The 19,108-nt window shown below is 36.7% G+C and overlaps 2 long non-coding RNA genes and 1 pseudogene across 3 annotated transcripts; all 3 read right to left on the bottom strand.

The window, feature by feature from the left end:
- Positions 1-614: 614 nt before the first annotated feature.
- LOC147518769 (ATP-dependent zinc metalloprotease FTSH 2, chloroplastic-like) lies at positions 615-4,414 on the bottom strand (annotated as a pseudogene). Its single transcript, XR_015211879.1, has 5 exons — positions 4,321-4,414; positions 3,067-4,193; positions 2,598-2,905; positions 1,331-1,577; positions 615-1,144 (listed from the first exon to the last, which is right to left on the bottom strand). The product of XR_015211879.1 is annotated as an ATP-dependent zinc metalloprotease FTSH 2, chloroplastic-like (transcript).
- A 9,699-nt stretch (positions 4,415-14,113) lies between these two features.
- Positions 14,114-15,101, bottom strand: LOC147518768 (uncharacterized). Its single transcript, XR_015214124.1, has 3 exons — positions 15,029-15,101; positions 14,526-14,946; positions 14,114-14,436 (listed from the first exon to the last, which is right to left on the bottom strand). It is a non-coding gene; the product is annotated as an uncharacterized LOC147518768 (long non-coding RNA).
- Positions 15,102-15,630: 529 nt separating this feature from the next.
- Positions 15,631-18,752, bottom strand: LOC147518767 (uncharacterized). The gene is made up of 3 exons (XR_015214123.1): positions 18,552-18,752; positions 16,182-16,714; positions 15,631-16,088 (listed from the first exon to the last, which is right to left on the bottom strand). It is a non-coding gene; the product is annotated as an uncharacterized LOC147518767 (long non-coding RNA).
- Positions 18,753-19,108: the final 356 nt, after the last annotated feature.

Raw genomic sequence — 19,108 nt, 5'->3', positions numbered from 1 at the left:
TTCCTGTCATCTGAAACAATTGTGTTTGTTCTTTTTAGGTGCGACCACCGTTTATAGAAAAGTAAGCAACTCCTATTGTGATAGGGCCAACAAATCAGCCAAATGTCTGTTGCAACTTGCAAGATATTTTCAGTTTTATAAAAACAAAGACACATGTTACGTATACACTTGGTACTTTATAGAATTTTAATATTAAATTTATGAATGTAATCTGAATTCTGAAATACAATTGCCAAGCCAAAAAAAATTTGCATTGCCAATCAAAAAAAAAAAAAATTTATAGGAAGCAGTAATAGGGTTTACAGAGTCTATATTTTGGTTCTTTCAATTCCTCAGAACTTCCTCTGATTAGTGTTCCTCCTTCAAGATCTTGATTCATCTTTACAGATTAGGATCTTCCTCAACCCTCAATCTAAAATACACAACGTTCAAAATAAAATAAAATAAAATTTTAAATACTTCGAAAAAGCATAATCTCGAAGTTCTAAACTTCATATTCCTTTTCCACATCAATTTTCATTAGATCTTTGAAACTCTAGCTAATAAAAATAAGAACTAACTACTACCTCTATCAGTATTTCTGCATTATCAAAATGTTGAAGCAATAGCGACGATTCAATAAACGAAGCAGCATTTGCATTTAAATTAGTGGTATGCACTTACATCTGACCTAAACTGGCAAAAAGATAATACATATTATACAGTAAATCCACGCATCTCACGTATGAACAATGGATCTATTTAAAACAATTTATAGTGTATGAATGGCTCTAAAGACATTCTCAATTTGACCTCTATAATCTATACAGTGACTGGAGTAGGTACTGCTGGAGCCACCCTGTTTTCTGCAGGAATTTCCACAAATTCTGAAAGAATAGCTCTGAACTCATCCCGCTCATAGTTTCCTTTTCGAGGAGAACGTCCACGATCTTGTCCATTGCCTCGATTGATTGTTCTTTATGTGGCTCAATGCAATCTCATATGCACTGTCTGTGAGCCGTTTAACAGCAGCATCAATGTCCTCAGCAAGTTTTTCCGACATTGAATTCCTGGCCATCATTCTCATGATCATGTCTCCACTTTGGGCTGATGAGTCCATCAGATTCCATGGGCCAATGTCAGACATTCCAAATGTTGTTACCATCTGCAAAGCATGAGTGTATTGATCAACACATCTTGACACAAAGTATTATTTAGATAAACAAAGGAGATGAAAACTAAGATGCTTAGAGCAAAGATTAAGATAAACTGTCCTGGATATGACACAAGAACCTGAAGGCCAGAAGTAAGTAAAGTTAATGAAAGAGATCACGAGAAGTTGTTCAGTTACCTGTTTGGCCAAACCAGTTATTTGTTGCAAGTCACCAACAGCACCAGTGGTAACCTCAGGCTCACCAAAGATAACTTCCTCAGCAGCTCTGCCTCCGAGCCCACCAACTATTCTTGCAAAGAGTTGTTGCTTAGAGATCAGGGTTGGGTCATCAGTAGGAATGAACCATGTTAAACCACGTGCTTGGCCACGAGGAATTAGTGTCACCTTTTGAACAGCATCATGTCCTGGAGTCAAGGTCCTACAAGAAAACAAATAAAAGCATCAATAAAAAGAGTTCAGATTACTTTTTTTTATATTAGATACTTTATTTCAAAAATTTCACCCTTATTGGCAGAAATAATAGAAGTTCCAATAGCTACTTGATTATAAACAAAACCAGAAAGACTACCAACTTCTTTCTCACAAGAAATGATAAATTGATAATATCTGACGGGTTCAAGAAGTCTTATTAATCCCACAAAAAAAATGTTAACGAAGGGTTCAGGATGTAAACTTTTAATTTGGAAAGAAACCTTGAGAAGTCCACAAAATCATCTTTCAGATCTAGGGCAATACATAAAAGAACGAACTAGCTTCTTGAAGGAGTTGAAGTATACAATTTGCCTAAAAGGTCTGAAGTTGAACTAGTGACAGCCTTCTATATAACTATATATCAAAAGGTGTCTTATTTTTAAAGCTACGCATCCAAAACCATGACTGAGTACAGAGCAGTAACGCAGGCTAATAAAGAAAACAGCAATTCATACAGCCAAGCAGTCCCTCTGTAATTAATAGAGCAGACTAGTCTCTGCATATTTAAGGATAATTTTTCTTCTAAATCCACATAGATGAGGGCAGGGTTTTCAGTGCCTCAGATTTAGAATGTTTTAATATCCTCAAGAATTGTAATAGTTGTTTTCAAATCCATATGCAAAACAAGACATAACAGAAACTAAAATGGATGAAATCAAGAACTGATTTACTGATTGCAAAAAGAAGGGTTATCGAGCTTTAACCCCATGCAGGAATAAGAATTCTTTTTGCAGTACATAATCTGATAATCATTTTCTATCAAATCAATAACATCAAACCAGACATGCACTACGGAAACCTCCTACGATAAGAATGATAGATATTAAGTTTGGTGACATAAGAATCTAAAAATTGAAACAAATGTTAGCAACACAAACAGCCAGCAAAGGCAGTACAGAAAGACTCATGTCCAAAAAATTCTAGAAAAACAAAATTAAAAAATAATTAGAATCAACAATTTCTTACCCAAGAGATCGCATGACCTACTTCATGATATGCTACCAAGCTTTTGCTCTTCCCATCTGTCATAACTGTTCCCTCCATTCCAGCAACAATCCTATCAATAGAATCATCAATTTCTTTTGATGATATCGCTGTCCTTCCACGACGACCAGCCAATATTGCTGCCTCATTTAAGAGATTCGCAAGATCTGCTCCACTAAAACCAGGGGTTCTCATGGCTATGACCTCAAGAGAAACATCCCCTTCAAACTTTTTGTTACCAGCGTGCACCTTCAAGATCTCCGTTCTTCCACGTACATCAGGAACGTCAACAGATACCTGTGAAAGTGTTGTACATTAAGTAAGGGGTTGTTAGACAAGGGACGAGGGACGAGGGGAAGAGATAAAAGAACAGAAGAAAGGTACATGGAGCTTGACTGGGCCTAATCTTATCTGTGTAAGAACAACATATGCTACCAGTAATATAGAAGAACACCAACCTGTCTGTCAAAACGCCCAGGTCTCAACAAAGCAGAGTCAAGAATATCAGGACGGTTAGTTGCTGCAACCACAATGACACCAGTGTTTCCCTCAAATCCATCCATTTCAGTCAAAAGCTGATTAAGGGTCTGTTCCCTTTCATCATTTCCACCACCAATACCTGTTCCTCTTTGCCTACCAACAGCATCAATTTCATCAACAAATACAATGCAGGGCATTCTCTTTAGCCTTCTTGAAAAGATCACGAACTCGAGAAGCACCCACACCTACAAACATTTCCACAAACTCGGACCCTGAAATAGAGAAAAAAGGGACACCAGCTTCCCCTGCAATTGCCTTGGCTAACAAAGTTTTTCCAGTACCAGGAGGTCCAATAAGTAGAACACCTTTAGGAATGCGTGCACCGACTGCTGTGAACCTCTCAGGTTTTTTCAGAAATTCCACCACTTCCATGAAATCCTGCTTTGCTTCGTCTACTCCAGCAACATCATCAAAAGTTACTCCAGTGTTGGGCTCCATTTGGAACTTGGCCTTGGATTGGCCAAAGGAAAGGGGAAACCCTGGACCTCCAGGACCACCCATGCCTCCAGATGAACGCCTTGATAGAAGAAACAGACCTCCAATAAGAAGTAGAGGGAAAGCCAGGTTTCCAACCAAGTTAGCAAAAACAGAGCCCGAGTCCTCTTGACCATTGTGTGCTGCAAAATCAATGTTCTTCTCTCTAAACTTCTGAAGAAGTTCCTGACTTAGGCCTGGGAGTTGCACTCTTACTCGCTGAAGTCGGTTACCCAACTCGGGAGACACAGCCTCAACTATAGCTATGGTACCATTCTCGTAGAGATCCACTTTTGTAACCCTGTCCTTGTCCAAGTACTCCAAAAACCTCGAGTAAGACATCCTTGAAGACGAAACACCTTGATCATCTGCATAAGCATTTCCAGTAGCTGCAAGTCCTACATTTCCTAGCCATAGTTTTAAAAACCCTCTTCTTCCTTGATGCTGTTTCTGATCCAACAACACTTTTACTGGTTTCAACACCTTTCCCAGTGAGGGAAGTGATATATTTCTTCCATAAATATGTTTACTACTGCAGGCAGATAAACTGTTTGCAACTGCCATCTATCCTCTAAAAACACAAGAAAATTAACAACTAGTTTTAATAATTCATCAATTCAAACAACGAATAGGAAATCAAAATAACTAACAACTGAATAATATGGATTAGAAAATAGGAAAAAGAATGACTAACGTACCTTGAATGAAAAATGGTAAACAAAAGTGAGGAGGGAAAAATAAATTAATGAATTTAGAGGGAGTGGATGTGGTTTGCAGTTCGTGTACGTGTCCTATCCTCAATGGCTAATTTATCGGCATATCAAATATTCCAACACTCATCTTGCTTTCAGTGGTTACATGGTTTACGTTTAGCCACATTTCGGGACTTTACTTCGTGTCTTGTGTCGTTGGGCTTGGATTGGGTGACCTTCGATATATGTGGTTGCAGTAAGAAATGAGCTTTATTGGGCTACTGTTGTGGTAAGTGGTAACAACTAACAAAAGAGTCAATCCATGACAGGCCTCACTAACGAAAAAAAACGGATCCATAACACCCAAATGGACAGCATTAGTGTCTTAAGATCTTCAAATTCTTAAGGTAGTTTAATTGGGTACTCAAATTGGACTGGGCAACCCAAAAAAAAAAAAAAAAAAAAATTACAAATTTGCCATATTATACAAATTTGCCATCAAAGTCCGGGCCTAACAACTAATTCAACCGGTCTCACCATAACGACCTCATCATGTCTTTTGAGTATACACTCAAACGATAGTGTCATGTCGTTTGGGTATACAATCAAACGATACCTCAATGTTGTTTGCGTATACACTATAACGATACCATTATATCGTTTAGTATCACATGCAAGCGGTATGACTCGGTCGTTTGGGGCTACTATGGGGTAACTTGTGTGAGTCGTTTGGACTAAAATAATTAATTAGTCCGATTAACTAATAAAAATTGATTACATAAACACTAATTACACTTTTCTTATACATAAACACCGAACACTTTTCTTATAATACAAAATCATTAATCGATCATAATTGTACAATAATTTATTTAAACAATGATCTGCAAAATTGAAATAGTAATAATCAATTATCAACACATCCCAATTGAATTAGCAAAATTGAGATACGATTTAAAAAATTGGGTTAGGAACAACACAATTAGTTGCACCAACACAATTACATGCACTCAACACTCTTTATCTGTTATGACATAGTATCTATATAACAAAGTTAAAACATGTAATCAAACATGCCAAAATCTAAAATAATAATTTCTTTTATATCTAAACTTGTTATTATTTTTTTTTTCAATTGTGAATCATAAACTAGTTTGGGGTTTGGGGTTTAGGGTTTAGAGTTTACAAATTTCATACCAACATATTTCACTTAATTATTCAAAACAATAATTTGTTTTATATCTAAACTTGTTATTTTTATTTTTATTTTCAAATTGTGAATCATACACGGTTTGGGGTTTGGGGTTTAAGGTTTAGGGTTCGGGATTTATGGTTTACAAATTTCGTACCAATATATTTCACTTAATTATTCGAAATAATAATTTGTTTTATCTCTAAACTTGTTATTTTCCATTTTCTTTTTCAAATTGTGATTCATAAACTAGTTTGGGGTTTGGGGTTTAAGGTTTAGGATTTAGGGTTTACAAATTTCGTATCGACATAAAAAACATTTAATTTCAAACATATTTCACTCAATTATCCAAATCTAAAATAATAATTTGTTTTATATCTAAACTTGTTATTTTCCATTTTTTTTTTCAAGTGTGAATAATAAACTAGTTTGGGGGTTTAGGGTTTAGAGTTTACAAACATATTTCACTCAATTATTCGAAATATATTAAAATTTCAAATATCTCTACATATAATACTTACGTTTCTCATTTACTCCTTACTTTTTTTTTATCAAAATCCTTACTCTTTACATAAAATACTAAAGTTTCTCTACATAGAATACCCAATCAAAATTCTAAATGGAACACGAAGATGAAGAAGAAGCATTTGAGGTAATGTTTGAGGTGCAACAACAAATTAGAGAAGGAGAAAATAGAAGAAATATTGAAAGTAAAGAAGTGGCACAAAATGTTGAAGGTGAAGGTGAAGAAGTTGAAGAAATAGAAGATGCTTATTTATTGCGACTTAGATTTTTAAATCAAATTTTCTATTTATTAATTAATTAAATTATTTATTTTCAAAATTCGCCGGATTGGATCGGGGATCACGTGGGCCTGGTTTTGGGCCGAGTGCGTGTTGGGCTTGGGTTTGGGACCCAAGTATATAAACACATTTTTCTAGAAAATAGGGTTGAGAGAAAAATAATATATTAAAAATGGGAAGAGAGAGGTTCGGTTTCTTTGGAGAGGTGGGCCTATGACGATTCGGACGACGAGGGATTCGTCGGGTTTTAATACAAGTGAGTAGAGTTAACTCTCACCACTACTAGAACTATGATTTTTTATCCGTTTAGAATTTCCAATTCTTGTCTATATAAACCGGATATTGTGTGTAGTTAGATTTTCTTTTCCCCGAAACTTCGAAATGCCACATTATGAATCCTTTCTTGTCAAAGTTTTATTCTGTTAGATTTCATTGGTTTAGTTCTGTTTTTCGTGTTGTTATTTTTCTTATAAATGGAAAAGCTCGTTGAACTGTTGGGTGCTTTCGAACTCAGGAGGTCGGCATGAAGCTAGTGGAAGCTTGGACAAAATTTGTTGATGGAGGCCCAAGTAAAATCATTTCGGTTTAAAATCGTCGATGCTTTATTTATACAAGCTATTATTGTTTTCTTTTTTTTTTATTATGGATGATGGGGTTGAAGTGTTGGGGTATTTGTTGGTTGAAATCGGTGTGTTTGAGGTTGGAATGGTGCGGTCGAAGCTCCCAAATGGCGTTAATTATCGCCCAAACAACTCGTAAAAATGGGTTGAACCGTTAGTTGGTTGATTTCGTTGGTTGATGGGCGATTGGTTGTAATGGGGTGGTGTAGTGTGTGAGGGCTGTGCCGAAAGTGAGGGGCGGGGAGCTTGGGGAAGCCATTAATGGCGGTGATAAAACTTTTAGATCTAGTTTGGTAAGGTTTGGATTGTATGAGTTGGGGTTTTGCTTTAATTAATGTTGTTTGGTTTTGGATTTGGGTAAAAATCGGTTTGATGAAGTGAGGGGTGGTGGCCGATTTGGGGTGGTCGATTTTGGTGGTGGTGGAGGGAGAGAATGGGTGAGGAAGAAGAAGCGTGGATCGGCTTGGGCTGGGCTGGGTCGGTTTCAGTTTTTGGGCGATCTATTTTCATTTGTAGCAGGCGAAATGTTTAAGTTTTTTGGGCCGGTTTGTTTTAGTTGTTTGGGCCAAATTCTATTAGCTATTTGGGCCGGTTTTGTTTTAATTTGTGGACCCGATTCGGTTAGATTGATGGGTCGAACCATTTGTGTGTTGGACCGGTTTAATTAGTTTTCCTTTTGGGCGATCCTTAACCTGTTTTGGGCGATTTCTAATATGCTTGGACCAAATCCATTGGACTTAAAATAGATCTTTCTGGTCTTTATGTGTTTAGACTTCGGGTTAAGGTTTAAGGTTTTAGGCAGTTAGGTCCGAACCATTACCTTGGTCATGAGCCCATGAGCCATGCACCTTTGACCTTAGCCATGAACCATGGCTATGACCCTGGACCTGTCGAACACGGAAACGACAGTTTGACCTTGGCAATGATGAATTGACTTTGACCATGATGGGTTGATTTTGACTTTGACCATGATATGTTGACTTTGACCATGATGGGTTGACTTTGACTTTGACCATGACATGTTGAGTTTGATTTTGACAATGACGTGTTGATTTTGACGTTGACCATGATGTGTTTACTTTGACCATGATGGGTTGACTTTGACTTTGACCATGATGTGTTGACTTTGACCATGATCGGTTGACTTTGACTTTGACCATGATGTGTTGACTTTGACCATGATGGGTTGACTTTGATTTTGACCATGATGCGTTGACTTTGACCATGATGTGTTGACTTTGACTTTGACCGTCGACCGTTAACTTTGACATTTAATGACGTTTGACTTTTGACCGATTATTTGTGAATGTTGACTTTTCAGCTTTTTCACATATTTGTTTATATGGACAAATATAGTAATAAAATATTGTCGATATGGTATAACTTGGTTAGTCATTATCTAATTTAGATTTGGCGTGAGTAGGTGTAAAGTATATATATATTGGACTTTGATTGTGGACTTTGACCGCCTTAATTGGCTACGTTTTATGTGTATATTATATGGACACATATAGTAATAAAATCTTGTGGAAGCTAGTATATATATTTGGTTGTCATTATCTAAGAAAGATTTGACATTGATGTTGTGTATTTTGACACCGTGGCGATATTGAGATGTTAGGAGATATTATATTCCTAATCGTTATAATAAAAATGTATCGCGATCACGTTGAAGCATTATGACATGATATCATATGTTGGGATATTTATATTAAGACAATATCTTGGAGAAATGTATATACACTCCATTATTTTATATGTGAGATGCTACTATGAGGTAAGATAGTATTGATGAATATTTGCCCACCGGGGAGTGTGGTGTAGTGCAATAATATATTGTACGTGAAAGAATGAAATTTGGTTATGAGATATAATTGAGATGTTTCTAAATATTATGGCTTAGTGCAATAAGGTAATTGACCGCGCGCGTGATATAGTGGAATGTTTATGAGTCATTAACGCATTTATGACACCGAATAAATTACATAACGAAAATCCACAGAACCCGACTACAACAACTCATGTGATTGGCCCTTCCCGGCGTTTGAGTTAATCCGAATGGCCTTCGGTAAACCCTCCCTCTGGCGTAGCCGAATAAGTGGCTTGATTATTCCGTTCATGAAAATAGAACGATGATGCATAATATTTTATGCGAATAGTGGCGGTCTTACATAGATTTGGCTTCGTGTGAGGATTTACGGTGTCGCGGCATCCATTTCCCGGTGGTGGTTACGCGCACTGAGTGGCTCATTATGTAAAGGGAGGCATGTGGATGTACATGTTGCGTTGGGTTTGCGATTGTGGTAGCGGAAACTAGGTAAAGACATAGATACGACGTGATTTTAGGGACACACAAAGAAAGTCTAAACTAATATAATTATGGTAATATGTTAGTAAATAATATATCTCTAGATAGATGATTGTATATGTTTGGTCGGTTAGTAGTTTAGTTATAACCTAAAAGCCTCGTGGAGGAACTAAATGCCTTATTTATGATGCATTATAGTTTGTTTTGTGGTTAGTGGGAAGTTAAAGGCCTCGATTGGAGGAACTACTGCCTAGATTATTATCTTAAAGATGTTGTATTAGTGGATTTGAAAGTTAAAGTTTTTCGGTGGAGGAACTAACTACCGTATGGAGTATGTATATATTTGTATAAGTATATGTTGTTTTTAGAGCTACTCACACCAAAGCATTTTATAATGTCAACCGATTTGCATGTTTGTTTATCCGGGTGTGTTCATTCAATGAACATAGTTGATAAGTTTTAGCCAGGTTTAGTGTTGAAGAAGAGTGGTGCACGCTTGTGGTTTGCATTAAGCGTTACTTCTCCGGACACGTTTTGTTTTTCCTCGAGGTGATATAGCTTTTTCAATCTAGACAATGTTTTTGTATTCTCATTTGTATATTTTAATTAAAGAGTTATTGAAAAGAGATTTGTAACCTAACCTTAATTGGGAATTTTTGTAATGAAGAAGACTTTTGTATAATGGAAATTTTTATTGGTTTTTAATTATCCGCATATTTTAAACTGTTTATGGGTTTTTGGAAGTGGAGAGTGCGTCACACCTCGGAGATCGAAGAGTCGGGGACAAATAATGTTTTTCCGAATTCTGTCGAAATTCGGGGTGTGACACGACTAGTCGAGCAAATGAGATGCCGAGAAATCGTCAACGACAAAGCTAAGACAAGTAAACCTAAATAATGAGGTAACACTTGATTAGAATGAATACAAAACACTTGATTGATTGAATGAATGAATCTACAAGAGAGCATTGATTAGAATGAATGCAAATCACTTGATTGATGGAATGAATTCAAAACCCAAGCCCAAACAACCTGGGTCGTTTGGGGACACTACAAAACTACATGGCTGGGTCGTTTGGGGACACTATGGAACTACATGGCTGGGTCGTTTGGACCCTCTATGGAACTACATATATGGCTAGGTTGGAACTACATGGATGGGTCGTTTGGACCCACTATGGAACTACATAGTTGGGTCGTTTGGACCCTTTATGGAACTACATGACTGGGTAGTTTGGACTAAATTTAGTGAGAAGTTCATTTTTTTTTGTGATTTTGAAATCCCTCATTACACAAATTGTTTTAGACTCTTGTTTTATTCTATATGTAGAATCCTTTGTCGCTATCCGAGAACCGATCCTCTGCAAACTCGAATAACGTGGATTGTCAATCGATTTTAAGTGATATAATAAAGAAGAGGTATGATGGAGTAGGCATTGATTTCATTTTTTTTTTTCTAAATGTAATTTTATTAATGTATTAATAATAGTTGTTATTTTTTATGTGTTTAGGTCTTTTATACACGTAGCGAGGCAATTGGTTGGGCAACCGCTAGAGAAAAACAAGTTAATGTGGTTGTGGTTATTGAAAAGTCGGAGTATGCTAAGGGAAACCGAGTAGCAAGATTGAATTTGGCTTGCGAGTGCTCGGGTGTGTATCGGTCACATAAGAAGGAAGACGAAGGGAGGGCTAATAAGAGAAGGGCGGGAACCAAGAAATTGAGATGTCCATTTAAATTAAAAGATGTTTTCCAACGCGGCATTGTCGATAGTTGGAAAATAAAAGTTAGAAATGATATTCACAACCATATATTGGTGAAGACCCTTGAAGGACATGCATTTGCTACTCGTCTGACCATTCTAGAGTTCGAGTACTTGTCATAGATGAGTAAGTGTGGAATAAAGCCTAAACAAATTCTGGATTCCATCAAGAATAGGTATCATGAAAACATATATAGTATATCCCAAGTCTACACTGTAAGCGCGGCGAAGGTGAGATTTGGATATAAGGTCTCACACAATTACTGAGATCGCGTGAGTTGTTAGCAAAAGAACATTATTTTGAGGAGTTGAGAGGATGAAAATACGAGGGAGATAACGGGGTTGTTATAGGCCCATCCATAAGGTGTTAAGTTGGCTCGGACTTTTCCAACAATTTTCATGTTAGACGATACCTACAAAACTAACAGGTATCGGTGGCTTTTCGTACAATGTGTTAGGGTGAGTTCAACGTGGAAGTCTTTCACCGTGTGTCAGGTGCTGCTTTAGTCTGAAACAATAGTCGACTATGAGTGGGCCCTACATCAGTTTAGTGGCTTGCTTGGTAACATAAGTCCATCCGTGATCGTGTCTGACAGGAACTTGGCCCTGATGAGTGCCGCTGACAAAGATTTTCCTAACGCACACAAACATCTATGTAGATGGCATATCGCTACGTGCGTCCTTTCAAAATGTTACGATATTTTTCCAACCACAGAACGTGTAGACAAGGCCCAGTTCTCATGGAACACTGTAGTCAAATCGAATACAGAGATTATTTTCCAGCATAGATGAGATGCTTTGGAAAAATATTACAGGATTGAGTACTCCAATTGTGTTAGTTATTTGCGAGAGACTTGGTTTTCTCACAGGGATCGATTCATATGTTGTTGGACTAACCAACACATTCACTTTGGGAGTACAACGACCAATAGAGTTGAAGGGTCTCATGCTCAGGTGAAGTGTGTATTAGAAAATGCAAACTGTCATGATTTTTTGAGTATGTTTAGCTTAATCCACCCGATTTTAGAGATCCAGATGTCTGAGATTAGAGCTACCTTCGAGAGGAGTATGATTGTAACTCATCACCACCACCAGATTCTTTTGTTTCATGAACTCAGAGGTCTTGTCTCACGCAAGTGTTTGGACTTACTATATGAAGAAATAGATACCTACGTAAAGCGTGTTAAAATGGAGAGATCAGGTGTTGGTGTTATTTGTGCACGAGCCATGGATTGTCATGTGTTCATGAATTAATTGAGTTTGAAGAGTAAGAGTGGTCCATTCCTTTGACTGCTATCGACCCCTTTTGGAAAATATTGTTTGCTTCTCCCAATGTGTCAGTGGGTGTTGGTCCCGATGTTACACCTTCGATCGACTTGTTCATGAAAAGGTTTGCAATTGTTTCTGAAGAAGAGCAGAGGGTTATGATTAGGAAGTTTATGGAGATTGCCGTACCATAAAGTACATGGCTAGTACCGCCTCGTGAGGAAGCAAAAACCAAAGGTCGACTGAAAAGTAGCTGCAGGAGAAAGCTTCCAACTTGAGATGAGAACTCTTCAAAGCGAGATTCATCTCATTTTAAATATTCTCAACGTGACCATGAGGAGTGGATATCATCACAACCAAACAGTACGCCCACCCAAAACATCCACACCACACCAAGAAAGAAACCTTCTCCAAAAATACAAACCCAAAACACCCACATCACACTAAGAAAGAAGTTTTCTCAAAAAACAACCACACCAAGAAATAAGGCTTCTCCTAAAACAGCCACACCACAAAATGTGAAAGATGGGTTAGACTTTGGAAATACGAGTGGTCCTAACGATTACGGGTTAGATATTCCTGAAAAATGCACAAATACATTGTTAGAGTTGATGACCCTGTTGGCGATGGCAACTGCGGTTATAGAGCTTTGTGCATTACATTAGGAAGAAGTCAAGAAGACTTGCCACAGATAAGAAAAGACTTGTACCAAGGGCTTATTAACCACTTCCCCCTTTATTGTACTTTGTACACTCAAAATGAGGTTGTTTATGTGATGAAAATAATCCTACATGAAGAAGGTTACGCACCTTTAAATAAGTGGATGAGCATGCCCTTTGTTGGATACCTATTTGTTTCAAGATTTAATGTTGTCCTCCTGCATTTAGGAGCTCGTCAGTGCTTTTTTATTATGCCACTGAGAACTCAAGCAAATCCTGAGAGAGTGAAAAAAGTATTCGGTAACACACATGTTGGTGGAAATCATTTTGCCAATGTTGAACTTGTTGAAGATTGTCTGGTTCCTCTAGTAATGAGCCAATAACTTAGAGCTCGATATGATATTGCTGGAAGTTAGAATTTGACATTCACAACAAGGCAATTGCAATTTGTGGCATTGAACATTTCCAATCTAATATGGGAAGACGAGCCTGTTGAAGACCCAACAGTACATCTTATCAACTATGTTGTTCGTATGTTGTTGATATGATATTTTGATGTAATTTGTAAATTCATTTTGACATGTTATTTTGGTGTAATTTGGAACAATTGTAATTTTATTTGATTTTTATGTTATTTGGAAATAATGTTAAGGCTTTTATTTGATTTGATTTGGAAACAGAGTGATCGACTAAGTTGATTCGGACGGCAATCGAGTGATTTGGAAATAATGTTCGTATATTGTCAATATGATATTTTGATGTAATTTGGAATAAGTGTAATTTGATTTGATTTTACTTGATTTTACCCCAAACGACATGGTCAAGTCGTTTTACCTTTGAACCAAATGATGTGGGTTGGTCATTTTATCTTTAAGCCAAACAGTCTGAGCTGGTCGTTTGAAAAAAGTTGTCTGTTTTTTTAGCCAAGCGATCTGAGCTGGTCGTTTGACCTTTATACCAAACGATGTGGCTGGATCGTTTGAGCTTTGAGCCAAACGGTCTAAGCTGGTCATTTGAGAAAAGTTGTTTGTTTTTTTAGCCAAACGATCTGAAGTGGTCGTTTGATCTTTATACCAAACGATGTGGTTAGGTCGTTTGGCCTTTATACTAAACGATGTGGTTGGGTCGTTTGGACAAACAAAATTTAGAATTTTATTTTGTTTTTACAACACTTTTATATCCATACAACCACACAAACATCAAATTCCACTTAACATCAAATAACAACAAATTCCACTTAACAACAAACACAAACATCCATCATTCATTCAAAATCCAATAACAACAAATTCCAAACATCATTAATTCCAAAATCAAACATCATTCAAAATCAAACATCCATCCATATATTCCTTACAAATTACAAATTCATTCATTATAACTCCCACCACTGTACTTGCACTTAGTCAAGTTGTACGCCTGTTCGAAGGAAAATATTGCTTCCTCTGGAATATTATTTCCAGCCAATTGCAGACCTCTCTCTAGCTTGCGACTAGTTTCATTGATGACGTTGTTCTGTCGAAAAAAAGGAAATCAAGATAAGTTACTAATCGAATGCAAAAAATCACAATTAGAGAAACTCAATTAAAAATCACAATACTCACAATCGGTGAACAGTTAGGAAGTGTCTCCAGGAAGAAATGAATAGGAAGACGCTCAGGGTTCACCAATCAAATGTGAGAATTCCTCTCATACCAAGTCATGTAGTTTGGATGACACTCTCATGGATAAGACGAGATAGGTCATCGATTGCAGGGTTGGATTACGTGATTCTACCATAACTCCCAATAAGTTGGCCCAATATTGGTCCATTTCACCTCATACCCGAGTCCTGCTATAGTTCTTGTCCTCCAATTTGGTGTTGGAGGATCTACGGGTATAAGCTGCATGTGACCCAACTGATGCACAACCCTTGTGACAGCGTAAAGCTCGAAAATGTTAAAAAAACATCACAATCCTTAAAAAAAATACAATGTCATCGATCGGGCTTGTAGCTCTGACATTATTGTAGGGATGCCAATCAACCTTAAACAAAATCAAAATGTCATTAACAACTCTAATGATCAATTACTAAAAAATAATAATATAAACAAACTTAAATACTTACATTGAAACAATTCATATCATCAAGTATCGCTCGATAATACTGCAATGCATGCGTTGTATCGTCATAGTGTAGAAAGCGACTTATTGTGGTGTCTATGGCTTTGAGAGACAAGCTATAGTCCATGTTTGGGATTGGTCTAAATACGGGGAAGTGCTCATAGATCCCGCCTATATATATATATATATATATATATATATATATATATATACAAATAGTTAACATATTGATTGAGAGTAATAAAATTAACATTAAAAAAAAATAATCTCTAAAATACTAAAGTTTTACGTAGAAGAGTCATATAGCCGGTTTCACTAAATTTTAACAGCGACATGTGGCATAGAGGCCCCAAGACCTCTATACAAAAATGCCAAAACTGTTGCACCCCATGCACCACTCTCCTATCTCACTAAATTTTAACAACGCCTCGGATAACATAGAGACACTCATTAAAAAAATAATCTCCCGGACTTGTCGATAAAACAAAAGCACATCCAAAGAAAAATAGGATAAAAGCTGACGAAGAAAAAACAGCACATCCCGTTGGACTTCCTGCGAACTTCGAGGCCTTCTCCTTCCTACCTTCAATGGGGTTATCATCACATATGGGGTTATCATGAACCTTGTTAGCAAAATGCTTTTGAAGAAATTCTAGCCTTACTTTTGAAGTGAACTTGTTAGCTTCCATCTCTGCCTTAATCAAAGCAATGGGGAAACCCAGAGCACGGTGTAGGAGATTTATCGACTGTTGTAAGTTCAACTCATTGTCCCTTTGCATCGCTCTTCCTCTAATTGTGACTCCACAAATTTGCACAACATCGTCCAAAGTCACAGTCATCTCCCCAAATGGCATATGGAAGGTGTTGGTCTCCGGATGCCATCTTTCCATAAACGCATAAACCAATGGTGAATCCATATGCTCGTGATAACTTAACACGAGATTATACAACCCAGTCTTTCTTAGCTCGTGGGCAAATCTCGGAGACCTTCTAAATTCATTCATGAAATCCCATTAGCAGAACTTCGCTAAGTGCGAAACACACTTCAACGCTCCGCGATTCTCCTGAAACAACCAAACACGCATTAGATATATATGAGCAGAAACAAAAGATTTTGTAAAAGAAAATCAAAGTACTACAGAAAATCAAAATATTACTTTTCTCTCCCAAACATCGCGAGCGACATGCACCACATGGTTATCAACTCTGACTCATACGGGCCACCCCCATACTCACCTCTTTTAAACTCCAAATCATCATTGGATTTTCTCACAAAATCCAATACCAGAGGTGTTTCTTCCACTTATGGTACGACTTCTACCACATTTTCTTCCACATCATCATCCTGCTCCTCCTCCTCTTCCCCCTCATCACCCTCCTCTTCCCCTTCCTCACTCTCCTCACTCGCCTCTTCCACTATACTCTTCCCTTTGTCCATATTTATATCTAAACCTACATTGTTATCACTATCTACACTATATATACTATCTTCACTCGATGAATGAACTTCAGGAACCTCTTTTTCTTTGTGGTCCCCTCTACGCGCTGATGCCGTTAAGCCCTCTGCCTTTTATCTTTTTCTTCCAACTGCGTCATCACAAGAGGAACCGCCGCCTAACAACTTCTTCACACCCTTGAATGTAGTTTTCGCTACATTCTTCACATTCTTTGATCGAGGACCCAACCATTGCTACAAAAAAAAATAAAACAAGTATTAGTAACTATAAATAATGGATGAATTTATGCACTATGAGAACAACAAGATGGAGGAATTGAGGTGTATCCCTCACTATGTATGTTTGTACATCAAGCACTAGGAGAACTACCTTTGAATGATAACCTGTTTTTAATTGGCTCCTTAATTCAATAAGGGAGTAAGCCAAAAATAACATGTAAAAAATCAATCATGAAAAAAAATATTTGTCAATAATAATAAGATGAAAGACATGAAACCTATAAAACAAATAAAATCCTCAAGACAGGAAATATCTCATTTAAGCAATAATCACTATGAGAACTAAAATTGTTTTTCATATAATAGATAGAAACAACAATTAATACATAATAGATAGATGTACAACCATAAATAAACCAAGCTAACATAATCAAAGAAAACTTAGCTCTAGACTAGGTTAATTATCAAACCAAAATACTTCCAGACTAGCTTTTCACATTTAACTAAGCATAAATGAGACTCTGTAGATTCTATGTTTACCCAATACAAGATAGGAAATGAAAATATTAGACACAATCAATGAGGACTAACTATGAGATGCGCAACTATCATTGACAAAAGGTAAACTCATATATGGTTAAAGAAGTTTTAAGGATAACCAATGGATAGTGTGAAAGAATCGTGAATCGTAAGCAAATTTTTCTTATCTTTTGGTAAGTAAAACTTATTTTGATATAAGCAGATATACACTTACGACAAAGAGGCTAGGCAATTCGTCAGAAGCTAACTTCGGCCAAAAACCATAACCCATGGATAAGAGCTAAAGAATACCTTCAGATGGGTGCAATATGTCAATCAAATGGTGTGGCAATAACTTTGTTATTCTCTCAATACAATAGAGTACCCATCCTCAAGACACGCATGGCTAAAAAGCCTATCCCATTCCACCAAAACAAATTTTCCAAGACCAATAACAACCTCTCCAGCATTATAATCAAACAACCTCACTGGGTCGTTTGGGCCATTTCCACAATCAAGAATACAAAGAATATTCTAGAATATTAAAAAAAAAAAAAAAAAAAAAAACAAACAAACAAACATTCAAACGACCTCACTGGGTCGTTTGGTGCTTCTTCAAAACGACCTCATCGGGTCATTTCAAGTTTTCTCAAACAATACGAAACCAACAGTCCAAACAACTTGCATTGGGTAAAAATCAACAATAGAAACCACAAATTATTCAACAATAACAACCATACTTATTATTCAACAATAGAAACCACAAATTGAGAAACTAGAGTTGAATTAAAAAAAATTAAACAAAATGCACTCACCAATTGATATTCAAAACTGAAGAAATCTTTGTTTGCACCAACGAAACTATCCTTACACAAATTTTTGGTTTGTTTTTGGATTTTTGGTTGAGTTTTGGTTTGGTACGCGAGTTTTGGTTTGAGTTGGTTTTTGATACCGGTTGAAAATGTTTTTCCGGTTTTCGCGATTTAGGTGGGGTGTATTGGGCTGGAGGCTGTCCAATCCAATTTGTGTGGTGCCCAATATAGGACTAATTCTTAAATATCAGCAGTGGAATATTTTGCTTAGTGAGACTGCATGTGAAGTGTTAGTTAAATAATGAACTCATGCATTATGTTATTCTCACTTCGAGGTGAGATTGGGACAAACAGTAAGGCTATTGGCCCTTTAAAAGTAGCTAGGCACAAGAAAACTTTAAGAATCATATCATGACCACAAATTATTCAACAATAACAACCATATTTATTATTCAACAATAGAAATCACAAATTGAAAAACTAGAGTTGAATTAAAAAAAAATTAAACAAAATTCACTCACCAATTGATATTCGAAACTGAAGAAATCTTTGTTTGCACCAACGAAACTATCCTTGCACAAAATTTTGGTTTGTTTTTGGATTTTTGATTGAGTTTTGGTTTGGTACGCAAGTTTTGATTTGAGTTGGTTTTTGATACTGGTTGAAAAGATTTTTCCGGTTTTCACGATTTAGATGGAGTGTATTGGGCTTTTGTTTGGGATTGGGTTGGAAGCTGTCCAATCCAATTTGTGTGGCCCAATACAAGACTCATTCTTAAATATGAGCAGTGGAATATTTTGCTTAGTGAGACTGCATGTGAAGTGTTAGTTAAATAATGAACTCATGCATTCTGTTATTCTCACTTCGAGGTGAGATTGGGACAAACAGTAATGCTATTGGTCCTTTAAAAGTAGCTAGGCACAAGAAAACTTTAAGAATCATATCATGACCCCCCACCCAAAAAGGTTAGAAAACTTGGAACCTGAAGTTTTGCGAGTACACCATAGGCATAGCTAGTCACTAGATATCATTTAATAGTGGGTTAACCACTGTTTACTAATTCAAGTACAATTATCCA

The sequence above is a fragment of the Coptis chinensis genome, chromosome 2 (genome assembly GCF_015680905.1).
Source record: "Coptis chinensis isolate HL-2020 chromosome 2, ASM1568090v1, whole genome shotgun sequence".
Classification (NCBI taxonomy): Eukaryota; Viridiplantae; Streptophyta; class Magnoliopsida; order Ranunculales; family Ranunculaceae; genus Coptis; species Coptis chinensis.
Note: the sequence above shows the minus strand (reverse complement) of the source record. Positions and strands in the feature narration are given on the sequence as shown.